The sequence below is a fragment of the Scyliorhinus canicula genome, chromosome 6 (assembly GCF_902713615.1).
Source record: "Scyliorhinus canicula chromosome 6, sScyCan1.1, whole genome shotgun sequence".
Classification (NCBI taxonomy): domain Eukaryota; kingdom Metazoa; phylum Chordata; class Chondrichthyes; order Carcharhiniformes; family Scyliorhinidae; genus Scyliorhinus; species Scyliorhinus canicula.
The window spans coordinates 112149797-112165395 of NC_052151.1; the positions used below are offsets into that span (position 1 = coordinate 112149797).

The following is a 15599-nucleotide window of genomic DNA, read 5'->3' on the forward strand; positions in this document are numbered from 1 at the left end:
CACTCTGACTCCTCCCCCTGGGTGTTTCTCCCTAACTCCTTCCCCTGGTGGGTTCTCACTCTGACTCCTCCCCTGGGGGTGGTTCACACTCTGACCTTCCCCTGGGGGGGGGTCTCACTCTGAGTCCTCCCCCTGGGGGGGTTCTCACTCTGACTCCTCCCCCTGGGGGTTCTCACTGACCCCTCCCCCTGGGGGGGGTTCTCACTCTGACTCGTCCCCCTGGGGGGGGGGGGTCTCACTCTGACTCCTCCCCCTGGGGGGTTCTCACTGACCTCCCTGGGGGGGGGGTGGTTCTCACTGACTCCTCCCCCCAGGGGGGGTCTCACTCTGACTCCTCCCCCTGGGGGGTTCTCACTCTGACCTCCCTGGGGGGGGGGGGGTTTCTCACTGACTCCTCCCCCCAGGGGGGGTCTCACTCTGACCCCTCCCCCTGGAGGGGGGGGGGTTCCTTCCTGACTCCTCCCCCTCTGTCTCACTCTGTGCCCTCTCTTCCTGTCTCTGCTGTCAGCGCCATGTTATTGCTGTGACACTGCGGCTCGGCAGCGAGTCTGGGGGTAATCGGGGCCGCCGGCCTCGGGCTGCGAGGAGAACGGAGCACGGGTCCCGCGGGCAGGAGGTGAGTGAGGCCGGGGCTGGGGGCTGGGGGCCGGGAGGGGGGAGGCCGCGCCGGTCCGGGGAGAGAGCCGCCTGTGCGGCGAGGCAGGCCTCGGTGTCCCGGGGAGCAGCGGCCGGTCACCGGGCGGCAGGTGGTTGGAGTTAAATCTGCGAATTGATGTCTGGCCCACTGCCGGGTTACATCACTCGGCATCGTCACCGACTGCTTTGGGTCTGGAGAGGGAGTAATATGTGAGGAGGGTATTTTGGGATTTACAGGGTTTTTGGGATGTACGGGGGTGGGGTTTGGGAATGTTTATGGTTGGGGATGGACAGGGGCTGGGTTTGGCTGAAGGAGAAGTGGCGTGTTTATGCTTGGGGTGGACAGGAGTGGGTTTGTCAAGTGCAGGATTGGGCTTTCAATCTCCTGCTGTTTGACAGTCACAAACTTGAGTTCTCGGTCGCTGCAGGCTCACCACAGGCTCGTTTGGAGCAGAATTCACAGTCTCTGGTCGGGACCGTGGATTAGTTGGTGATTTGTTGCTGCTATTTAAACTCGGTTTGTACAGCCTGAAATGCTAGATGCAGTTCCATTAACATGCCAAGATTTAGTAAATTTCACGAAGGCTTGAATATATGTGTAGAAAATACGAACCTACGTGGGGCGACGTTGTAGATAAAATGAAGGCCAGCAGGTTTCTTGGTCGTGGATCTTGTTCCCTCGAGCAGGACAATTTTATTGAGACTTCTATGTTTTTGGAAGATGTTTTTAATGGAGTTTTGAAACATTGAATTATAATTTTCTGTTTTTTATTAATTTCAAAATGAAACGCTTCGGGCACCATGGTATCGGTATGTATTATTTGTAGCATTGTCAGGGCTTGATCAGATCCATTGACAAACAGCTGCCTGGAAAGATTACATCTGCGGCCACATAGAGGATGGGGGTCAGGCTTGGCCATGATGCTTTATTTCCTCCATCACACCCTCCCCCATACCTGCATCCATCCGCAAGGAGGACATGGTCTGTTGACACTAGTTTTTTTTAGGCTCACACAGTAAGTATTATCCCTTGGGTGAGTTGCTGCACGGCACCACCACCTGTGGCGAGTACATGCCTTCGGCAACAATTAGAAAAGGGTTGGGGGAAAATGTGTTGTATTTTCCAGTCTGAATTTTGAAGTTGTGTGTCTAGGCATTGAGTATACAGTATGAAACATATCTTTTGTTACCAAAATACCCATTCATCACAAACCAAAATGTAGGAATTTGGGATCTAGGATGTACAGAATTATTTCAGAGACTTATAATAACATGACTATATGTTGGCACGGTAGCACTGTTGCTTCACAGCGCCAGGGACCTGGGTTCGATTCCCATCTTGGGTCAGTGTCTGTGTGGAGTCTGCACGTTCTCCGCATGTCTGCGTGGGTTTCCTCCCGGTGCCCCGGTTTCCTCCTACAGAGTGCAGGTGTGGGCTTAGATAGGGTGTGCTTTCCAAGGGCTGGTGCAGACTCGATGGGCCAAATGGCCTCCTTCTGCACTGTAAATTCGATGATTCTATATGTATATGTTTTTGATAAACAAAGAGCTCATTAACTGCAAAATCTCTCCCCCCCCCCCTCCTGTTGTGTGAGGTTTTACCAGGTGAAAACATGAACAGATGCTAAAGATTAAAAGAGGCATTGCTGAGCCTTTATGTCTAATTTGAAGTGTAGCTCAGAGTAAGGCTGCTGCAGCCAGCAGTTTTTCTGTGGATGATCAAAACACTTTGCCTCAATACAAATACTGGCTGTGTTTTCTGTGATGTAGACAATACCTGCCCAATGGAGGGAGCAGCAAGCCTGTAACAAGTGGGGGGAGTCTCATGACATCATCAATTGAATTTACATTTTCAGTCATTTAACTATGTATTGTGAATCTTGAGTCTCTGACTTTCCTAAATCAGATTGTTCCTTATGAATTATGTTCACCTGGAAAAATTATGGTCACGTATGAATAAATATTCGGAAGTTAATTGTGGTGGTACAAAACTGACCCAGTCCTCTCCCAACAATCATGGCAATAGTTTAGTCAGAACCAGCCAAGGCTGTGGAGTTGTGATGGGGGTTTAAATGAAGAGAGGGTAAGTTTTCAAGTGTGACAGGTTTGGATATTTTGAGAGGTTAAGAATGCTGAATGATTGTCACCTGGATGAGATTTATAAAGCACTAATCTAATTGAGGTTACAGATATCTGAAACTGCAAGCTTCAACTTGTTCACTAAATATCACCTAAAACATGAAAATAAACCACCACTTTAAAATCACTTCAAGTATCACTTCAAATATTATTCTTTGAATAATATTTTCCTTGTTTTTATCAGTTTGTTTTTTCATTTTTTTAATTGTGCGTGTACGTATCTACTGACAGCAATAGTTCGTGCACAGAACAATTACTATATAATATTCACATAGACTAAGAATTGTTAATTACAGCAGTTAATTACTGGAAAGTGTACATTAATAATGTAACCTGCTGAATCTCCCACAGTTTATTCTTCCTTTGGTGGAATAACTTTAAAACTGACCAAGAGTACTTCATTATGTGTACATTTGACTCTGTTCTGTTCATGACAGAACAGTTTAGATTCAGTCTTGAAAGTGCAGAGGGGAGAAAAATGATTACTCAGTATTTAAGTGGAGATGATCTGCTTTAATTCTTGTTACAATGTTCTCAAAAACAAAGGTTTGGTTTTAGTTCATGGATTTTGACCATTGCAGATTCATGAAATTGGGCAAAATAAAAACAAGGCAAATGGCATTCATCATTATTAATGCATAAAATACATCAATTTCTTTGTCTCTTTTCTTTCCCTTAATCCAATCTTTCTTACCCTCTCTGAATTTCTGTATCTGGTTTGACATTTAACACATTCTAACATATTTCCTGCACTTTCCTTGTGCTGTTCATTTCACAATCCTAGGGCAGCATGGTAGCAAAGTGGTTAGCGCAGTTGCTTCACAGCTCCAGGGTCCCAAGATCAATTACCGGCTTGGGTCACTGTCTGTGCGGAATCTGCAAGTTCTCCCCTTGTCTGCGTGGGTTTCCTCCGGGTGCTCCGGTTTCCTCCCACAGTCCAAAGATGTGCGGGTTAGATGAGTTGCTCATGCTAAATTGCCCTTAGTGTCCAAAAAGATTGAGTGGGATTATTGGGTTTCGGGAGGGGGTGGAGGTGTGGATTTAAATGGAGTGCACTTTCCAAGAGCCGGTGCAGACTCGATGGGCTGAATGGCCTTCTTCTGCACTGTAAATTCTATGATTCAATCTGATTGATTAATGAGATACCCATTTTCTTTCTTGTTCACTTAGTTCTATTTCCCTCATTGTGCTGTTATCAGCCATGGAAGATATGTTTAAAAACTTAAATGTGTCCAGGAAAGTTTAACTAACAGCAGATGGTATTAGATGCTCTGCTGCCACAGAATCTGCTTCATAGTGTAGATATTATAGTGTATATGACCCAAGCTCTTGCATGATATTGATTGTTTTTACAAGAGTTATTTTTGGAACAATGTGCTTTGATATTCTGTAAGTTTATATATTACAATGATTCTACGTCTTTCACTGTTTATATTGTCAATTTCACAAATTATTGAGAAAGCAAAATGTTCTTGATTAATCTGGTATGTTTGGTGTCACAAATCTGCCAACTTTGATATATATGTCTATATGTTTTGGCAGTTAGTGCGTATCTATAATTCTCTAAACATTACACTTCAGATTGTCACACTTTATTACAGAGGCAATGTAACCTTAAGAAAAGTGAAGGAAAGTCATTAATTGACCTGAAAATTTATTAGCGTTTATGACAGATTGACTTCGCCAGTTTCACCAGTTGATCAAATATTTCTGAATTTGCATATAAAGAGCAGTGATTTTAAAGGCAAAGTTAGCAGTTCAGCTAACTCAGGAGTGTGAAATGTGACCCAGATTAACCATGATTACCGCCACTGTTATTAAATGTGTAACCTTTGAGAAGCATCCAACACATTTCAGGTGTCACAATTGCAAATTTCTGTCGCAACTTTTAGAAAGTATAAAAGAAGAAAATTATCGATTTCTTCTCATTTTTGGGCAACAACTGTAATTGACCTCAGGATGTGCTAAAGTGTCATTACCTCTGACTTCCCTCAGGATGGTAGCACAGTGGTTAGCTCAGTTGCTTCATAGCGGCAGTGTCCCAGGTTCGATTCCCGGCTTGGGTCACTGTCTGTGTGGAGTCTGCACGTTCTCCCCGTGTCTGCGTGGGTTTCCTCTGGGTGCTCCGGTTTCCGCCCACAGCCCAAAGATGTGCAGATTAGCTGTGCTAAATTACCCTCAGTGTTCAAAAAGATTAGGTTGGGTTACGGGGATAGGGTAGAGACGTAGGCTTAAGTGGGGTTCTCTTTCTAAGGGCTGGTGCAGACTCGATGGGCTGAATGGCCTCCTGCACTGTAAATTCCATTACAACCTTGTGGCCAAAAAGTGTCAGACTGGTTTTCACGCACATCTATCCCTTAGAAGCGGAGCTATACATTTTGTATTGTGTTGTCTAATGGGTGCCTACCATGAACAATGTTAACAATAAAGCTGTGTAGATTACTCTTCCTCCCTCCCCTGACTATTTTGCTATATAGCAATTGACTAGCAGAGTGGTTAGCACAGCTTCCTCACAGCACTAGGGACCCGGGTTCGATTCCGACCTTGTGTGATTGTGTGGAGTTTGCGTGTTCTCCCAGTGTCTGTGTGGGTTTCCTTTGGATGCTCCGGCTTCCTCACCCAGTCCAAAGACGTGAAGGTTAGGTGGATTGGTCATGCTAAATTCCTCCTTGGTGCCCAAAGGTTAGGTGGGGTCACGGAGATAGGGTGGGGGAATGGGCCTAGGCAGGGTGCTCATTTGGAGGTTTGGTGCAGACTCAATAGGCTGAATGGCCTCCTTCTGCATTGTAGGGATTCTATGATCTAAGAGATGGTTGCTAATAAGAAATTGATTTGTGGCATGAGGAGAGAGAATAATCAAAACAAAGTGTGAAATAAACCACAGTACAATAGTCCGAACATGATGGCGGCAGTGGTAATGTACCTATTTCAACAATTTTCTGTTTTATTTTAAAATAATTTACACTATATTGTCTAATCGACAGCACAGATAATTGTATATTGCAATGATGATCTTTAAATATGAATTTTATCGCAAATGGCAATCTGGTGTTTTGCTTTCGAGATTGTTGACAAATATTTTTGTGTGTTGCTCCACTCTGACAGTTGCAGCAGTTTTGTATTGACTCCATTAATGATGAATTTCATACTATAAATGACTCCTGATGATCTTTGTAGAAATACGGTGATGAAATGTTTAATATGGTTATGAGGCAATGTTGTTATATTACCTCCCATTTATTTGATGTAACAACATTGAAATGTTGCTCCAAATCTTTGTGACACTGAATGTAGTTAGTTATGTGCTCCAAGTGATGAATATACATGCTTTATTTGTATGGTTTATCTGGTACAGAGACATATGCTCCCACTTCATATGTGTATGTTTGGACAGGTGCATGCCACCTTTAGACAATTGAAGTCTATCAGCCACAGACTGGTAAATGGTTCGTTCTCAGACGTCTGTAAACAAGGTCTTGTTATAGATTCTAAACGAACAGACCTGCTAGAAAAGTACTTTATATTAAATGTTGCAGAGGTTAAAGTCTCAATCCTACCATAGTTGTTTTGCAGCTGCGCCTATCGAGTGTCACACTTCAGGAAATGGAGTACTGCTGTAGAATATTACACCCTGTGGCAAATATGTCTCCTGTTCTCGAAGCATGCAGTGACATTGCTGTGTACACAATGACTGTGGCCTGTAGGAAGTGATGAGATAACAGCAGTGTATTTTGTATGAGTTCATGGAAAAAGCATGGAATTTTTGATTTTCTAAAGAGATAGTGTTTATGAAGCTATTTGGCCGAACAGCTATGTTTCAAAGGCATGATGCAGTAGAAGGTTCCAGTCCAAGACGTGGGGGCTTCAGTAAGTGTTGATGACAGGAAGAGGAAAAATATGATAGCATATGTATTTTGTTTTCTGTTTTATATCTATGGTGCTTGGTTTGACATTCCTGTGTATGATGTTACAGGCCACAGGTGTTCAAACTAGGGTCCTTGAGCCCAAGGTGTCATGGAAGCAAAACCTTATCTTTTCTGACATCAGTCTTTGTATGTCTAGGTTTACTAATATGCTATTTACTGTTATCTTGGAAATATAATGTTCAGCACCATTCGCTACCCCTCAGATAATGAAGCAGTCTATGTCCAAAGGCAGCAAGACCTGGAGAATATCCAGACTTGGACTGACACGTGGCAAGTTACATTCACACCACACATGTGCCAGGCAATGACTATCTTCTGGAGGAGAGGATCAAACTAATGCCCCTCGACATTCAATGACATTACCATTGCGGAATATCCCACAATCAACATCCTGGGAGTTACCATCGATCAGAAACGGAACTGGACTAGCCAGGACAGGTCAAAGGCTAGGAATCTACGGTGAGTAACTCACCTCCTGACCCCCCCCCTCCCCAAAGCCAGACCACCATCTACAAGGCACGTCAGGAATATTCTCCACTTGCCTGGATGAGTGCAGCTCCAACAATACTCAAGAAGCTCAATACCACCCAGGCCCGCTGATTGCACCCACCCCCTTCCACAAACATTCAAACCCTCCACCACCGATGAACAGTGGCAGTTGTGTGTACCATCTGTCTACAAGATGCACTGCAGTAACTCGCCAAGGTTCCTGAGACAGCTCCTTCCAATCGCATGACCACTGCCATCTAGAAGGGCAAGAGCAGCAGATATCTGAGAACCCCACCACCTGAACATTCCCCACCAAGTCACAGATATTTCCTGACTTGGAAATATATCACCCTTCCTTCACCGTCACTGGGGTAAAATCCTGGAACTCCCTCCCTGACAGCACAGTGGGTGTACCTACATCTCAGGGACTGCAGTGGTTCAGGAAGGCAATTTACCACCACCTTCTGAAGGGCAACTAGGGATTGGCAATAAATGCTGGCCCAGCCAAAGGCTCCCACATCCTCATAAGTGAATAACAAAATATAATCGTCATAAAGTTTTCTGCAAAGCACTTTTTTGACAGTTGGATAGTTACTCAGAATGTGTCACTCCTGTATGGGATCTCTATATACCAAAGCTTGAAAAACGCTGATGTAGGCAATATATATTTGTATATTAATGTTTAATGTCCTTCTCACTGAAAGCAGATCACTTCAGACAAATGGATTGTAAGTTTGAGCAGGAATAGCAGTTTTTCTTGCAGTTTTCTGTTTGATCTTTCACTAGCTTTGTTGTAGTTGTTGTTTCTTTTGCTTTAATTTCCTAATCTGGAAATGGGATCCACAGTACATGGAGCATTGTTGTAGGTTGAACTGCGGCCAAGTGTTGTAGTGCTGACTGTACAAGCCGATGCAATGATAAAATTAATTAATTTAAAAGCGGAAGCATAAATCTCTAATCATGATTTGATCTGTTTTTTTCTGATTTGCTTCAGGAAATGACTTTTTTCTGAAAAGTAAAGCTATTTATTAAACATGGCTTCATTTTTAATCTTTTTATGAGGAAGAGCAAACAGTGAAGTGTAAGTGTTTCAAGTTGAGTGATTGATAGAATTTCAAAGTACAACAGTGCTGTATATGGGCCGCAATTTGATTATTGCTTCTATACTTCACCCTTGTCCCGCCTTGGTCCTTCTTCCCCTCGTCTGATGGAAGAACAGCTGCGTAGTTAAGATCAAATGGTGGCCTTCTTGCTATTGTATTGATCTAAGTAGACCAGGAAGGTCTCGGGTTTGATTCGTGGACAATGCTGAATTATCAGGTATCAGATAGAACAGTATTAATGGGGTTAAAACTAATGTAATTCTCAGGTTTTACTTTCCTTGGTCGAGGAGGGAAAATTAGATACGATGCCAACTTTATTTGGTACCTAGTGACCCTCAAGAGTGAGGGTGTATGGGTGCTGGCTGACGTAATCTGCAATAACTTTTGGTTGAACAGTTTGCTGATGCTCGGGAGCAAAGGACAGGATTAACAGGGTAAGTGGGTGTATAGGTAGAGCCAAAGAATGGAGAGGAGGAATGGAGAGACCGTTGGCATTGTTTTGAGGTTGCTTCCACCATTATAACTAATGCACTTATCTCCATCTCTAAAATGAAGAAACTATGATCTTTCAAAACTCTCTTGGATTGGAAAGTTGGGTGCATAGCATTATTGGTTAAAGATTCAATTACAGCTGTTTGGAGGAATGATATACTAAATAAAGCATCAGTTGAAGCCATATGAATTGAGTTCTGTAATAGAAAAGGGGCAGCCACACTGCTAGGAGTATACTGAATGGAAAAGCAATAATAGAGCAATAATAGTTGGAGACTTGGGATATGAATAGGAGGGCACAAAATACTTGAACTGCATTCGGGATAATTATTTTAGCCAGCATGTAACAAACCCAATGAAAGGGGGTGCAATTCTAAATTTAGCCTCTTAGAATGAAGCTGTGCATGTGGATGAGGTGAGATTATTTTGGAACAAGTGACTGTAATACAGTTAGATTTAGCAGAGTTACGGAAAAAGATGAAGATAGAACAGGAGTAAAGGTTCTGTATTGGGGCAAGACATATTTCACCAAGAGTTGAGTTGGCAAGAGTGGACTGGGCACAGCTCCTGGACACAGTGAAAACCGTGTCAAATCAGTGGGAGTCATTCAAACGCAAGATTCTACGGACACAGTGTAGACATGTCCCTACAAACAAGAGTGGCACTGCCAAATCTAGAGCCCCCTGGTTATCCAGAAGCATACAGGGTAAGATAAAGCAGAAAAAGAAAGCAACAAATAGCTTTTAATGCTGTAGAAAGCCCAGAGGAATACAGGACGTTCGGGGATGAAGTAATAATGGAAATTAGGAAAGCAAAGAGAGAATATGAGAAAATATTGGCAGGTAAAATCAAAGAAAACCCAAAGATATTTTGCCAGTACAATAAGAGCAAGAGAATAACTAAGGAACGGATAGAGCCTATTAAAGGTAGGAACACAGGAATTAGGAGCAGAAGTAGGCAATTCAGCCCCCTGAACCTGCTCTGCCACTCAATCAGTTCATGGCTGATCTCTTCCTGGTCTCAAATCCACCTCCCTACCTGTTCTCCATATCCCTTTAATCTGTTTTTTTAAGTACAAAATATATCTATCTCCTTCTTGAAACCATTTAATGGCTCAGACTCCACCGCACTAATGGGCAGTGAGTTTCACAAATTCACCATCCTCTGTGAGAAGTAGTTCCTCCTTATGAGTACTTTGTCTCTGCCTTCACTAAGGAGAAGGATGATGCAAATATTCTAGTTAATGAGGAGTGTGACATATTAGATACATTAATGAGAGAGTAAGTAGTGGAGGGACTGACATTCTTGAAGGTGAAATTACCACACCCTGATGGATTATATCCCAGGTCGTTGGAGGAAGCCAGGGAGGAAATAGATGATTCTCTGAGGACCATTTTTCAATCCTCACTAGATTCATGCAAGATCCCAGAGGATTGAAGGTCAGTGAACGCTGTACCATTATTTTAAAGGGTGCAAAGGATAGGCCAGATAACTGTAGGCTGGTGGGCAAAGTATTGAAATCAATTGAGAGACAGGAGAAACTGTCACTTGGGCACGGATTGATCTTGTAAGCATGATTTTGTTAGGGGAAGATTGTTCTTACTAACTTAATTGAATTTTTTGAGGCAGTAACAAGGAGGATTGATGTGGTGGTGCAGTGGATGCTATCTACATGGATTTTAACAAGACATTTAACAAGGTCTCAGATGGCAGACTGGTCAGAAAAGTAAAAGCCATTCGGATACAGAGGAGGGAGGTGAGTTGGATTCAAAATTGGTTTAACGACAGAAACAAAGAGTAATGGTCGCTGGGTGGTTTTGTGAATGGAAATTGGTTTCCGGTAGTATTCCACAGGTCTCCGCATTGGAGTCCTTGCTGTATGCTGTCTACATTAATGATTGGGACTTAAATTTGGGAAGCACGATTGGGGATTTTGCAGATGACACAAAAGTTGACCACATAGTTGATGGTGAGGAGAATAGCTGTTGTCTCCAGAATGATAGCAATGGTTTGGTTGAGTAGGTGGAAAAGTGGCAAATGGAATTCAATCCGGTGAAGTGTGAGGTAACGCATTTGGGGAGGGTAAACAAAACAAGGGGACACTCAATAAATGGGAGGATATCGAGAAGAGCAGAGGAAGTGGGAGACCTTGGACTGCAGCTCCTAGTGGGGAGTGCAAGTGGAGGACACTGGGACAGATAGTCCGTAGCTGCGAGAATCCAGCAAAGGAGTCAAACGGATTATGAAGAAAGGGAGAATAGAGTGTGAGAGTAAGCTTGCGGGTGAACATAATAAAGGACTATAAAAGCTTCTACAGGTACATGAAGTGAAAAACATTGGGAAAGACAAATGTATGTTCCTTACAGTCAGAAACAGGGGAATTTATAATAGGGAAGAAAGAAATGACTGAATATACACTTTGGTCTGTCTTCGCAAAGGAAGACACAAATAAAGTCCCAGAAATGTGGGGAGCACAGAGTTTAGCGAGAGGGAGAAACTGAAGGAAATCAGTAATAGTAGGGAAATTATGTTGGGGAAGTTGGTGGGATTGAAGGCTGATTAAATCCTTAGGACCTGTGGCCTTCGAAATAGTAGATGCATTGGTGGTCATCTTCCAAGATGAGTCGAGCGCCATATCCCGTTCGTACGAGAGCATCTTTCAGCATCTCTCGTACGAACGGGATATGGCGCTCGACTCATCGATCGATAGTTCCAAAGCGCCACAACAAAAAACCACCCCGACCTCCTCCGAAGACAAACACGGGACACCACTGACAGAGTACCCTTCGTCGTCCAGTACTTTCCTGGGGCGGAGAAGCTATGACATCTTCTTCGCAGCCTTCAACACATCATCAATGAAGATGAACATCTTGCCAAGGTCATCCCTACACCCCCACTACTGGCCTTCAAACAACCGCACAACCTCAAACAAACCATTGTTTGCAGCAAATTACCCAGCCTTCAGAACAACGACCACGACACCACACAACCCTGCCAGGGCAATCTCTGCAAGACATGCCAGATCATCGACTTGGATACCACCATTACACGTGGGAACACCACCCACCAGGTACACGGCACATATTCGTGCGACTCGACCAATGTAGTCTACCTCTTACGCTGCAGGAAAGGATGTCCTGAAGCGTGGTACATTGGCGAGACCATGCAGACACTGCGACAACGAATGAACGGGCATCGTGCGACAATCACCAGGCAGGAATGTTCCCTTCCAGTCGGGGAACACTTCAGCAGTCAAGGGCATTCAGCCTCTGATCTCTGGGTAAGCGTTCTCCAAGGCGGTCTTCAGGACACGCGACAATGCAGAATTGCCGAGCAAAAACTTATAGCTAAGTTCCGCACGCATGAGTGCGGCCTCAACCATGATCTTGGATTCATGTCGCATTACATCCACCCCCCACCATCTGGCCTGGACTTGCAAAGTCCTACCAACTGTTCTGGCTTGAGACAATTCACACCTCTGTAACCTGTGATTATCCCTCTCTCTGGATCTGTAATGATTTGATTACCTGCAAATGCTCGCATTCCAAGCATTGTCCAGCATCTCTGATTTTGTCTATATAAATGTTTCTGGAACATACCTCTCCATTCACCTGAGGAAGGAGCAGTGCTCCGAAAGCTCGTGTTTGAAACAAACCTGTTGGATTTTAACCTGGTGTTGTAAGACTTCTTACTCTGGGGTGGAAGGCTGAGCTGATTGTCAGTCTCTCATCATCCTCTCCAATTCCTTAATAATAACAATAATAATAAACGTTATTGTCACAAGTAGGCAATGAAGTTACTGTGAAAAGCCCCCAGTCGCCACATCCTGGCGCCTGTTCAGATACACAGAGGGAGAATTCAGAATGTCCAATTCACCTAACGACAATTTTTTGGGACTTGTGGGAGAAACCCGGAGGAAACCCCGGCAGACATGGGGAGAACGTGCAGACTCCACACAGACAGTGACACAAGCCGGGAATCGAACCTGGAACTCTGGAACTGTAAAGAACAAAGAAAAGTACAGCACAGGAACAGCCCTTCGGCCCTCCAAGCCTGCGCCGACCATGCTGCCCGTCAAATCTTCTATATTCCTGGGGTCTGTGTCCCTCTATTCCCATCCTATTCATGTATTTGTCAAGATGCCACTTAAATGCCACTATCGTCCCTGCTTCCACCACCTCCTCCGACAGTGAGTTCCAGACACCCACTGCCCTCTGTGTAAAAAAAAAAAAACTCTCCTCTAAACCTTGCCCCTCGCACCTGAAACCTATGCCCCCTTGTAATTGACCCCTCTACCCTTGGAAAAAGTCTCTGACTATCCACTCTGTCTCTGCCCCTCATAATTTTGTAGACAACAGTGCTAACCACTGTACAGTTATGGATGGTGGATCTCATGGAAGCTCCCTCGCCTTGCTGCTGGCAGGCCAGGTGGCCAGATGTTGTAGAAGGCGGCGGAATGTGCATGACTACTTCCCATGACAACTATAGCCTGGGACAGTTGGAGATCCCCAGCAGCATCGAGGGACATCCCAGGGTGACCAGTGGGCTCTTGTGGATATGATGTACGTGCTTAGGCCCTGGCTAATGATGCCAGTACAGACGCAGGAGACCTGATATAACGAGGCCCATGTGGCTACCAGGGCTGTCACTGAGTGGTGCGTCGGACTGCATAAAATGCAGCTCTGATGTCTCGACAGCTCTGGTGGTGCACTGAAGTACCCCACCCCGGAGGGTCGTCCACTTTTAGTGGTCTGCTGTGCCCTCCACAACTTGTACAGCAGTGGGCTGATGTGAAGGGGGGAGAACTTGTTGCCACCACCGAAAAGGAGCCGCACCAGGAAGGACTGGAAGGCGAGCTCGGGGAAGTGTGGCTCTGGGTCTCCAGCCTCGGCTCCACACAGTCATTTCCCGTTTTCAGTGAGTCCACCACCTTCACCAGGTCCTCCTGAGACTCCCTCATTTGCTGACTGAACTTTTCTTTCAGAATATCCACCGACTGCTCTTGTCGACCATTGGGCTGGTAGTTCCGACCCCATGCTTTCCGCTATCATTCCCTGGGTCGCATGAAGAGTTTCTTGTTCCTGCAGCTCCTTTCTTCTAAACCCACTTCTGGTCTGCGTGTTCGTCTGCCGACCTCACCAGTAGATAATAACTTTCCTCCACCCCCTCAACACCTTTTATCCACCCGGCAACTGGGGAAAAGGACCAGAAAAAACTGCTAGAGCAGGAGCTGCCAAATGTGCGACCACTCACTCCATGGCCGCCACCGGAAGTCCCCGTGAGGCATCATTAAGTGCCCTAATTGGGCAGCATGTGGTGCAGTGGTTAGCACTGGGACTGCGGCGCTGAGGACCCGGGTGTCGAATCCTAGCCCTGGATCACTGTCCATGTGAAGTTTGCACATTCTCCCCATGTCTGTGTTGGTTTCACCCCCACAACCCAAAGATGTGCAGAGTAGGTGGATTGGCCATGCTAAATTGCCCCTTAATTGGAAAAAAAATAATTGGGTACTCTAAATTTATTTTTAAAAATCTTTTTATTAAATGCCCTAATTAACATTAGATTTTGGTGGCACCCTCACCGGGACAGCTGTCGGGAAACACCCGGTGATTCCCGCCGCTACCACATTTGGAACGAAGTTGGTTAGATTGCTTCCACTGTGTCCAGTAAATTATCACTAGTGGAGACTTTTGGGATTGCTCCCACAGAGGTTAAATGGTTTCTTACGTTTCAGGCTTTGCTACGTTTTTGCAACATTTTGACAATTTTTGTGTCCCTTATAGCAGGAAGGTGCATCTTCTAAGATGGGACTTGAAATTAAAGGAAGTCTTTTTCCTTGATAAGTGCAATATTATTCTTCTGCTGGCCTTTCTTTCAAAGTACTGGGATTAATAAATAGAACAGTAATGGCCATATTACATACAGAAAGTTAATGATCCTCCTGATCTCACTAAGGAGGACTCAGAGTAACTTTGCCCAGTCAAAATATTGACCCCTGGGTCAGATCATCTGCTGCTCAAACCCTCATCCATGTATTTTCTATCTCCAGACTTACTATTTCAATACTCTCCTGGGCAGCCTCCCACTTTCGATCTTTCAGAAACTTGAGCTCATTTGAAATTCTGCTGCCCATTTCTTATCTGGTATAAAATTTTGTTCAACTATCAACCCTGCACACATTTTTCTTGATCCAACAATGCCTCAGATTTAAACCTCTCATCCTTGTATTCAAGTCCCTTCAAAGCCATGCCATTTCCTATCTCAGTAAAATGCTACAGCACCCGAGGTTCTTTGGGCTCCTTCAGTTGTGGTCTCCTGCCACCTCCAGATTTTGAGCGGGATTCTCCGACTCCGCGCCGGGTCGGAGAATGGCCGGTGGGCCCACGCCGGCACGCGATTCTCCGCATATTGGAGAATCGGCACCATTAGTGCCGGCGTGGTTGACGCATGCCAGTCGCGGGCTACTCTACGCAGCTGGCCCACCGATTCTCCAGCCCGGATGGGCCAAGCGGCCATAGGAAAAGAGCCGAGTCCCACCGGCGCTGTTCTCACCTGCTCTGGACCGGTGGGACCTCGGTGTGTAAGGGTCGGGTGGCAGCCTTTGGGAGGGGGGGGGGGGGGGGGGGGGGGGGGGGGGTCCGATGTGGCCTGGCCTGCGATCGGGGCACACAGATCGGCGGGCCGGCTTCTGTGGCTGGGGTCCTCCTTTCCTACGCACCGGCCTCTGTAGTCTGCCATGTTACGTCTGGGCCGGCGTGTTGAAGGAGGCCACTGCACATGCGCGCGTTGGTGCAACTGCACATGTCCTCGTTGG

At 45.3% G+C, this 15599-nt stretch overlaps 1 protein-coding gene across 1 annotated transcript in view; it reads left to right on the forward strand.

Moving 5' to 3' along the window:
- Positions 1 to 463: 463 nt before the first annotated feature.
- The window catches only part of LOC119967399 (intersectin-2-like), a 323719-nt gene continuing 308583 nt past the window's right edge, over positions 464 to 15599 (forward strand). The window contains exon 1 of the mRNA XM_038799906.1: positions 464 to 616. The gene's annotated coding sequence lies outside the window, so the exon portion shown is untranslated. The remainder of the gene's footprint in view (positions 617 to 15599) is intronic.